General features: G+C 39.8%; 1 protein-coding gene across 4 annotated transcripts in view; it reads left to right on the forward strand.

The window, feature by feature from the left end:
- LOC131105915 (dnaJ homolog subfamily C member 11) overlaps positions 1–11,385 on the forward strand; it is a 166,876-nt gene that overhangs the window by 106,605 nt on the left and 48,886 nt on the right. The gene's annotated exons all lie outside the window — the stretch shown is intronic.

Here is an 11,385-nt window from a genome sequence, read left to right on the forward strand (position 1 = left end):
TGTTGTTTTTTTCAATTTTTTTTCAACTTGCTGCTAATGCACTTTTCTGGTCAAAAAAACACGGGAAACCTCACACACGCTCAAGAGGGGCCCCAGAAGCACCCAAAAACAGCATAAAATGCCAGTGTTTGAATTTGGTGATTTTTGACAAAAAACGTAAGGGGTTAGTATGTCGTTTTTTTCTGTTTTTTTCAACTTGCTGCTAATGCACTTTTCTGGTCAAAAAAACACGGGAAACCTCACACACACGCATTAGGGGGCCCAGAAGCACCCAAAAATGGCATAAAATGCCAGTGTTTGAATTTGGTGATTTTTGACAAAAAACGTAAGGGGTTAGTATGTCGGTTTTTTCAGTTTTTTTCAACTTGCTGCTAATGCACTTTTCGGGTCAAAAAAACACGGGAAACCTCACACACACGCATTAGGGGGCCCAGAAGCACCCAAAAACGACATAAAATGCCAGTGTTTGAATTTGGTGATTTTTGACAAAAAACGTAAAGGGTTAGTATGTCGTTTTTTTTTCAGTTTTTTTCAACTCGCTCCCAATGCACTTTCCTGGCCAAAAAGACAGGGGAAACCTCACATACGCTCAAGAGGGGCCCCAGAAGCACCCAAAAACGGCATAAAATGCCAGTGTTTGAATTTGGTGATTTTTGACAAAAAACGTAAGGGGTTAGTATGTCGGTTTTTTCAATTTTTTTTCAACTTGCTGCTAATGCACTTTTCTGGTCAAAAAAACACGGGAAACCTCACACACACGCATTAGGGGCCTGAGAAGCACCCAAAAGCGACATAAAATGCCAGTGTTTGAATTTGGTGATTTTTGACAAAAAACGTAAGGGGTTAGTATGTCGTTTTTTTCTGTTTTTTTCAACTTGCTCCCAATGCACTTTCCTGGTCAAAAAACCAGGGGAAACCTCACACACGCTCAAGAGGAGCCCCAGGAGCACCCAAAAACGGCATAAAATGCCAGTGTTTGAATTTGGTGATTTTTGACAAAAAACGTAAGGGGTTAGTATGTCGTTTTTTTCAGTTTTTTTCAACTTGCTGCTAATGCACTTTTCTGGTCAAAAAAACACGGGAAAACTCACACACACGCATCAGAGGCCTGAGAAGCACCCAAAAGCAACATAAAATGTCAGTGTTTGAATTTAGTGATTTTTGACAAAAAACGTAAGGGGTTAGTATGTCGGTTTTTTCAGTTTTTTTCAACTTGCTGCTAATGCACTTTTCTGGTCAAAAAAACACGGGAAACCTCACACACGCTCAAGAGGGGCCCCAGAAGCACCCAAAAACGGCATAAAATGCCAGTGTTTGAATTTGGTGATTTTTGACAAAAAACGTAAGGGGTTAGTATGTCATTTTTTTCAGTTTTTTTTCAACTTGCTCCCAATGCACTTTCCTGGTCAAAAAACCAGGGGAAACCTCACACACGCTCAAGAGGAGCCCCAGAAGCACCCAAAAACGGCATAAAATGCCAGTGTTTGAATTTGGTGATTTTTGACAAAAAACGTAAGGAGTTAGTATGTCGTTTTTTTCAGTTTTTTTCAACTTGCTGCTAATGCACTTTCCGGGTCAAAAAAACACAGGAAACCTCACACACACGCATTAGGGGCCTGAGAAGCACCCAAAAGGAACATAAAAGGCATGTGTTTGAAATTGGTGATTTTTGACAAAAACGTAAGGGGTTAGTATGTCGGTTTTTTCAGTTTTTTTCAACTTGCTGCTAATGCACTTTTCGGGTCAAAAAAACACGGGAAACCTCACACACACGCATTAGGGGGCCCAGAAGCACCCAAAAACGGCATAAAATGCCAGTGTTTGAATTTGGTGATTTTTGACAAAAAACGTAAGGGGTTAGTATGTCGTTTTTTTCAGTTTTTTTCAACTTGCTCCCAATGCACTTTCTTCGCCAAAAAACCAGGGGAAACCTCACACACGCCCAAGAGGAGCCCCAGAAGCACCCAAAAACAGCATAAAATGCCTGTGTTTGAATTTTGTGATTTTTGACAAAAAACGTAAGGAGTTAGTATGTTGTTTTTTTCTGTTTTTTTCAACTTGCTCCCAATGCACTTTTCTGGTCAAAAAAACACGGGAAACCTCACACACGCCCAAGAGGAGCCCCAGAAGCACCCAAAAACGGCATAAAATGCCAGTGTTTGAATTTGGTGATTTTTGACAAAAAATGTAAGTGGTTAGTATGTCGTTTTTTTCCGTTTTTTCAACTTGCTGCTAATGCACTTTTCTGGCCAAAAAAACACGGGAAACCTCACACACACACATTAGGGGCCTGAGAAGCACCCAAAAACGGCATAAAATGCCAGTGTTTGAATTTGGTGATTTTTGACAAAAAACGTAAGGGGTTAGTATGTTGTTTTTTTCAGTTTTTTTCAACTTGCTCCCAATGCACTTTCTTCGCCAAAAAACCAGGGGAAACCTCACACACGCCCAAGAGGAGCCCCAGAAGCACCCAAAAACAGCATAAAATGCCTGTGTTTGAATTTTGTGATTTTTGACAAAAAACGTAAGGAGTTAGTATGTTGTTTTTTTCTGTTTTTTTCAACTTGCTCCCAATGCACTTTTCTGGTCAAAAAAACACGGGAAACCTCACACACGCCCAAGAGGAGCCCCAGAAGCACCCAAAAACGGCATAAAATGCCAGTGTTTGAATTTGGTGATTTTTGACAAAAAATGTAAGTGGTTAGTATGTCGTTTTTTTCCGTTTTTTTTTCAACTTGCTGCTAATGCACTTTTCTGGTCAAAAAAACACGGGAAAACTCACACACACGCATTAGGGGCCCGAGAAGCACCCAAAAACGGCATAAAATGCCAGTGTTTGAATTTGGTGATTTTTGACAAAAAACATAAGGGGTTAGTATGTCGGTTTTTTCTGTTTTTTTCAACTTGCTCCCAATGCACTTTTCGGGCCAAAAAACCAGGGGAAACCGCACACACGCCCAAGAGGAGCCCCAGAAGCACCCAAAAACGGCATAAAATGCCAGTGTTTGAATTTGGTGATTTTTGACAAAAAACGTAAGGGGTTAGTATGTCGTTTTTTTCTGTTTTTTCAACTTGCTGCTAATGCACTTTTCTGGTCAAAAAAAACACGGGAAACCTCACACACACACATTAGGGGCCTGAGAAGCACCCAAAAACGGCATAAAATGCCAGTGTTTGAATTTGGTGATTTTTGACAAAAAACGTAAGGGGTTAGTTAGTATGTTGTTTTTTTTCATTTTTTTTCAACTTGCTGCTAATGCACTTTTCTGGTCAAAAAAACACGGGAAACCTCACACACGCTCAAGAGGAGCCCCAGGAGCACCCAAAAACGGCATAAAATGCCAGTGTTTGGATTTGGTGATTTTTGACAAAAAACGTAAGGGGTTAGTATGTCGTTTTTTTCTGTTTTTTTCAACTTGCTGCTAATGCACTTTTCTGGTCAAAAAAACATGGGAAACATCACACACACACATTAGGGGCCTGAGAAGCACCCAAAAACGGCATAAAATGCCAGTGTTTGAATTTGGTGATTTTTGACAAAAAAACGTAAGGGGTTAGTATGTCGTTTTTTTCAGTTTTTTTCAACTTGCTGCTTTTGCACTTTTCTGGTCAAAAAAACACGGGAAAACTCACACACACGCATCAGAGGCCTGAGAAGCACCCAAAGCAACATAAAATGTCAGTGTTTGAATTTGGTGATTTTTGACAAAAAACGTAAGGGGTTAGTATGTCGTTTTTTTCAGTTTTTTTCAACTTGCTGCTAATGCACTTTTCTGGTCAAAAAAACACAGGAAACCTCACACACACGCATTAGGGGCCTGAGAAGCACCCAAAAACGAGATAAAATGCCAGTGTTTGAATTTGGTGATTTTTGACAAAAAACGTAAGGGGATAGTATGTCATTTTTTTCAGTTTTTTTCAACTTGCTCCCAATGCACTTTTCTGGTCAAAAAAACACGGGAAACCTCACACACGCTCAAGAGGAGCCCCAGGAGCACCCAAAAACGGCATAAATTGCCAGTGTTTGGATTTGGTGATTTTTGACAAAAAACGTAAGGAGTTAGTATGTCGTTTTTTTCTGTTTTTTTCAACTTGCTGCTAATGCACTTTTCTGGTCAAAAAAACACGGGAAACCTCACACACACGCATTAGGGGGCCCAGAAGCACCCAAAAACGGCATAAAATGCCAGTGTTTGAATTTGGTGATTTTTGACAAAAAACGTAAGGGGTTAGTATGTCGTTTTTTTCAGTTTTTTTCAACTTGCTGTTAATGCAGTAACCCCAACCCTAAACCTAACCCTAAACCTAACCCTAACCCTAACCCTTATGTTTTTTGTCAAAAATGTACGCCCTAAAATGTTGGCATTTTATGCCATTTTTGGGTGCTCCTGGGGCCCCTGTTGAGTGTGTGTGAGGTTTCCCCTGTTTTTTTTTTTTACCCGAAAAGTGCATTTGAAGCAAGTTGAAAAAAACTGGAAAAAACGACATACTAACCCCTTACGTTTTTTTGTCAAAAATTGACCCCCTAAAATTTTGGCATTTTATGCCATTTTTGGGTGCTCCTGGGCCCCTGTTGAGTGTGTGTGAGGTTTCCCCTGTTTTCTTTAACCCGAAAAGTGCATTTGAAGCAAGTTGAAAAAAACTGAAAAAAACTGAAAAAAAAACGACATACTATAACCCCTTACGTTTTTTTTTTGGCAAAAATTGATGTCCTAAAATTTTGGCATTTTATGCCATTTTTGGGTGCTCCTGGGGCCCCTGTTGAGTGTGTGTGAGGTTTCCCCTATTTTTTGACCCGAAAAGTGCATTAGAAGCAAGTTGAAAAAAACTGAAAAAAACGACATACTTTACGTTTTTTTGTCAAAAATTGACCCCCTAAAATTTTGGCATTTTATGCCATTTTTGGGTGCTCCTGGGGCCCCTGTTGAGTGTGTGTGAGGTTTCCCCTGTTTTCTTTAACCCGAAAAGTGCATTTGAAGCAAGTTGAAAAAAACTGAAAAAAAAACGACATACTAACCCCTTACGTTTTTTTTTTGGCAAAAATTGACGTCCTAAGATTTTGGCATTTTATGCCATTTTTGGGTGCTCCTGGGGCCCCTGTTGAGTGTGTGTGAGGTTTCCCCTATTTTTTGACCCGAAAAGTGCATTAGAAGCAAGTTGAAAAAACTGAAAAAAACGACATACTAACCCCTTACGTTTTTTGTCAAAAATTGACGCCCTAAAATGTTGGCATTTCATGCCATTTTTGGGTGCTCCTGGGGCCCCTGTTGAATGTGTGTGAGGTTTCCCCTGTTTTCTTTAACCCGAAAAGTGCATTTGAAGCAAGTTGAAAAAAACTGAAAAAAACTGAAAAAAAAACCGACATACTAACCCCTTACGTATTTTTTTTTTGGCAAAAATTGACGTCCTAAAATTTTGGCATTTTATGCCATTTTTGGGTGCTCTTGGGGCCCCTGTTGCGTGTGTGTGAAGTTTCCCCTGTTTTTTTTTACCTGAAAAGTGCATTTGAAGCAAGTTGAAAAAAACTGAAAAAAACCCTAACCCCAACCCTAACCCCTAATCCCCAACCCCTAACACCAACCCTAACCCCAAGCCCAACCCTAACCCTAAGGTTAACCAATCACAGTGGAGTGGGCGTACCTAGAGGAGGTAAACTAGACAGTCTGAGCTGGAAGCAGGAAGTCCATGGAGACATAACAGAAAGAAGATCTCGAAAGCTTCCTGTGCGTGTCATTGTGTGGAGCTGCTCTATAGGAGTCAACAATTCAATACAAAGTGTTGAAAATGAGCATAATAGGTCCTGTTTAACATTTTAATCATGTAATAATATTCATTAAAATTAGTGATAGCTTTGGCATTTTACTAACTGGGCTGCTTTTATCAGTACTGGTTTGGACTGGTTTGGTTTACTGATGAGATCTTGATGATATAATGGAATGATATCATGGAATGATATAGTGGAATGACATAATGGAATGATATAATGGAATGATATAATGGAATGATATAATGGAATGATATAATGGAATGATATAATGGAGTGATACAATGGAATGATATCATGGAATGATATAATGGAATGATGGCATTAACCAAAGATCAGCGTTCCGACTAAGCAACCCATTAGAAAACACCAAAGCATGACTCTGATGTTATCTTTGGGAACGTTGGCGTGTGTAGAAGCTCATTGGCTCTCGAGGTCCTCAGCGGTAACTGTACTTCCTTTAAATGGAAAAGTACCACAAACATTGTTGTCACAATCACGCTCTATCCTCCAAAAATGACCAAAAGCGAGTCACGGATTCGAGCCCAACTGGGCCTGACCCGGCAGGCCTGCAGTCCCGGCTTAGCTGTGACGTCCACTGGGACGGACCCCTGAACTGAAAGTCTGTAATCAGAGCCAGGCCAGGATATTAGCTAAATTACACATGAAAGCCGGGATATTTGAAGGAAGCTCGAGCACTAAATATTATGAGGAATTCTGCCCTAATGCATCAGATAAAAGGAGATAAGGTGCGGCTACACAAGAATAACAGAAGCAGGCAGGCGGCAAGGCAGCCTTTCACCAGATATGAGGATTTTATGCTAAAACAATATCAAATATATCATAAACAATATCGCCTATGGGGTCCGTTTAATGCTTTGGAGTTGGGATGGTATCGCATGATTCGCAACAGACGGACTTTTGGATTTTTTTTTTCCTTTAAACCGTCACTGTTAGAATATACAACCTTTGAATTATATGAATTAGACATAAATAATGCCACGCGACTTTGAACACATCACACAAAACCAGACACCCTAACAAACCACAATGGAGGAGAACAATTCTGGTGTATTAACCTCTCAGTATGTGGTCGTTGGGCGGAATTGAACTCGGGTGTCCTAACTGTGGGGCCTGCGTGCTAACCACTCGTCCAATGGGTACTGTTTTTCTGATTGGGTTGCCAAACTATGGCCTGGGGGCCATTTGTGGCTCGCAGCTCATTCCAGAAATTAAATTAAGCCAAAAAAACAATGAAAAACCCCAAAAATCAACTATGAAAAGAAAAGAGCACAGATATTAATAATGAATAAATAATATATAATAATAATAATAATAATAATAATAATAATTCAATAGTAATTAATACAATAATATATAAAAAATTAAAATAATATAAAAATAATAAATAAAATAATATAAAATAATAATAATAATAATATTAATAATACGCTTTGTCATCTATAACACAAAGTTAAATACATAAGCCTTTTTACAAAATGTTTTACAAAAAAAATACATAAATAAAATAAAATAATATTTTATTATTTCAAAATAATAAAATATAATAATAAAATAAATAAATAACTAAAATCAACAATGGAAAGAAAAGAGCAAAAATATTAATAATGAATAAAATAAATTATTATTATTATTATTATTATTATTATTATTATTATTATTAATAATAATAAAAAAAAAAATAATAATAATAATAATAATAATAATACGCTTTGACACCTATAACACAAAGTTATCATAAAATTAAATACATAAGCCTTTATATAAAATAAAAATGATCAAAATGGACCCCGTGTCCAGTGGAAAAAGTTTGGACACCCCTAAATTCGGGGTTAACTTGGCTGCTGATATTTCCTGATAAATAAAAGCAACAGCGATTTGCAACAAAAAAGCTAATTCACCAAATAAAATATAAAAAAGGGAAAAAAAGAAGCTTGGTTTCATCTGTTTGGGAACGTTGCAAACAAACGGAGAAAGCTGGAGAACACTGCTCCCAGTTGTTTGCAGTAAAATGGCTTTCCTGGCACGCCACCCCATCACAAACGTCCAAGTCCTGCTGTCTTGCGTCCAACAGGAAGTAACCTGCTAACACGCAGACACACCGATCCAGTGATTGATCGATTTTGATTGATGGTAACCGATCTCACTAAAGTTCCCCTGTTCGCCAAACGTGACGTCGTGATTTGACCTGAACGAGTAAAAGCGTCTTGATGGATGTTGGAGATCTTTGTCTTCAGCCACACTCAGCTCCGACTCGACCTGCTTATCATCCACACCTCCCCAACTCATTATTAGTTTGCAAACCTCCCCCCCTACTCCCATGCACCTTCAGTCTCCCCCAACCCCCCCCCTTCGCCAGCCACTCTAAGTGGATACCCCACAGGAAGGGCTTCTCCAGGGGGGAAATGGGTCCCAGATGTGGGCCTTTGTGCCACTATGGCTCCTCGGGAGGGATGGAGCCATGGAGGGATGGGTGTGTGGGTGTGAGAGGGGGGGTCGAGGGGGGGTGCAAACATCAATAACAGCAGCAAAGAGGGTGAAGACTCGTAGCGTGAAGTCGCCTGAAAGAATTCGGTTCCTTTCAGTCGGGCGATATGGATTTCCAAACCACATCGGTCACCGTGGTACACCTTGTCAATACGGCGCCCCCCCTCACCTAATGACGCTAATTGAATTGACTGCATTATGAAACTTTTTTTTTTTTCCCCTGGGTTCTTCAAAAGCTTCGCCGTGGCCATATTTCATTTCAGAGCAAACCATATGGTGGACAATACGGATCCGGGCCTTCTGTGACACCTAGACCCCCCCCCTGCTGTATGCTTATGGAAGCCTATACAGTATACGTTGATGTATATTGTTATATGTGATCTATTTTCAGCTTGAGTAAGGGTTAATGACGACCCCTGTGGAAATACAACAAAGACAAACGCGGGCCCCGAGTGTTTAGTGAAACATTATGTCAAGGCTCTGACAAGAAAATCAAATGTGCAACATCAATCAGCCGATGAGGACCGAGATCAAACGGGCCTCCACACTCCTGCATCTGGTTCTGTTTGGACAGCCTCACTTTCCCCCCCCCCCCTCTCTTTTATTTCCCCCTTTTTCTCCTCCTTCTCCGCTTCTCTCCCCTCTGTTCTCCCTGGAATCGGCGACATTCCGCTCGCTTTGTTCGCTCATGTTTTCCATCACGGTGGCGTGACGCCACGCTTTTGTTTAAAAAAAAAAAAGCTAAGCGGCAGCAACAACGGCTTTCCGCTTCTTCCCGCGGCCTCCATCAGGTCTCCCGATGAAGGCGAGTCTAAGACCACTTCATGCCGACGTGGACCCGGGTCTGCTTAGTAACACGCAGCCTCTTCCTGCCTTGAAGGCCACCAGATGATTGGACCCAAATGGGAGATTTCCATTCGATGAAATGTAAACCGGCGCAATCACGAGGCTCATCAAAGATCCTCGCACACCATCGTCGCACGCCCATCGCACGCCCGCCGCCTCCATTTTGAATCTTTTCCGCCTACTAAATGTGTTTGTCTCGGCTCTCGTGTTTTTTTGTGGTTGCTTTATTTCAATTCAGGAAATGTCAAAATGTGACCAATCTTCTGTGTCGGCCATCATTCAACGTGTGCGTTCTTTCACACGTGAGTCACGCCGTTCGTGACGCAGGAGTTACAATATTCTGGAAATTTTCGACATCTTTCAATGGGACCTTACGGGAATGTACTACTAAATATAATATTTCCTGTGACTGCGTATATTTTCGGGTAAGCTGACTCTTCCAGTCCACGGTCACGTCGGGTAACAATCTGGCAAACAAACACCAAAGTTTGAAACTGACTTGTAATTTCTCACACAGCTCTGTGTGTGCCAAAAATTTGGTCCCCACCTTTAGGGGACTGACCAGCACAAATATGTAGAACTTTACCAGGAGTGCCTAAAAAACATCAACCAAAACATCTTAGCAACACAGCCTTCTAGAGCCCTCTAGACATGATCTAGCACCCCTATATTCACTTTTACACTCGTGCTACCCAATATAGTAGACATAATAATAGAACATAAGCCATAATATAGACCAGGGGTGGGCATACTACGGCCCGGGGGCCACATGCGGCCCACCAAACGTTTGAATCCGGCCCGCCAGTTGCTTTTAAGTATTTCAACTTTTAACATACCAGCTGGCAACATGACTTTCAAGTCGTAGTTTGATGTGGTCTGATGTTTAAAGTGCTCCTGAAAAAAAGGAAACAAGAACATATAGCTGATAGTATGACAATTAAAATTAGACTAATAATTCAAGGCGTAAAATTATAAAAAAATATTAAAAAAAATATTCAAAATTATTAAAAAATATTAAAATTATTAAAAATTATTAACAATATTTTAAAAATATCTTAAAAATATTAAAAATCATTAAAATTATTAAAATTATAAGAGTAAAATCATGTGTGTTAAATATATGTTCTGGCCCCCCGCACAATTTTGTTAACTCAATGCGGCCCATGAGTCAAAAAGTTTGCCCACCCCTGATATAGTAGACTCATGTTAACGTTGGGGGGGGGGGGGGGGGGGGGGGGGGGGGGGTCTTTGTTTTTGTTTTTACAACCGGATTTCCTGCAGTGGTAATATTCCTGATACGTAGTGAGCAGTGTGGAATACTACATATCATGTTTTTCGCTGTGTTTTCTGAATGTCTTATATTTGTATTTTAGTTCATTTAGTCATTTTGCTTTATTTTGGACAAAAATACATATTTATGATTAATAATTGGCCCTATAGAAATGTCTGATACGTTGGATACTCTACGTCAGGGTTGGGCAAACTTTTTGACTCGCGGGTCTCAAAATAACAAAATTGTCCGAGGGCCAGACTAAATATTTGATACATGAAAACTGTTTTATGTTTACAATCCACCTGGAATAATTCATGTATAAAAGTGTCATATATTCTGTTTTCATACATTTTTTTCAGGAGCCCCTAAAACATCAGACCCCATTAAATAACCAAATATATCATTTTACAGTTTTGTTTTTACAATAAAACACTGACTATTAACGAGTATTTTAAAGTATATTAGAGTAGTAGGGTATTGTACGTTAAAGGTTTAAATACTTTGGAAGAAGCGAGTGGCGGGCCGGATTCAAACATTTAGCGTGCCGCATGTGGCCCCCGGGCCGTAGTTTGCCCACCCTTGCTGAGCTTACATTTTTACAAAGGACGTCTGTGTTTTTGAGTCCAAATCAGCCTAAATGTTGTTAATAAAAATAGAAAATGACAAACTTATCGTTAAGTGAAATTATTATTTTAAAATTATTATTTTAAAAAAAAACGTGTGAAAGTACTTTGTGTCAAGTTTAAAGATGAAGCCCCAGAAAGTGAAGTCCAACTGGTGTCAGCAGGTTCTTACATGAACATGATTGGATCATCATCATCATCAGATTGGACCTGGTCATCTTCAGCGCCACCCATAGGGGGCACCATAAATGGTATTTCCTGTTGATTGCATTTCAACTCTGATTCCAGAGACTCGTTGTCAAGACCGAAACTACACTAAGTCGGTTCCGGTAAAGTTACACAACACGTCCTCACGACATGTTGAAAATATC

Source organism: Doryrhamphus excisus, chromosome 18, assembly GCF_030265055.1.
Source record: "Doryrhamphus excisus isolate RoL2022-K1 chromosome 18, RoL_Dexc_1.0, whole genome shotgun sequence".
NCBI lineage: Eukaryota > Metazoa > Chordata > Actinopteri > Syngnathiformes > Syngnathidae > Doryrhamphus > Doryrhamphus excisus.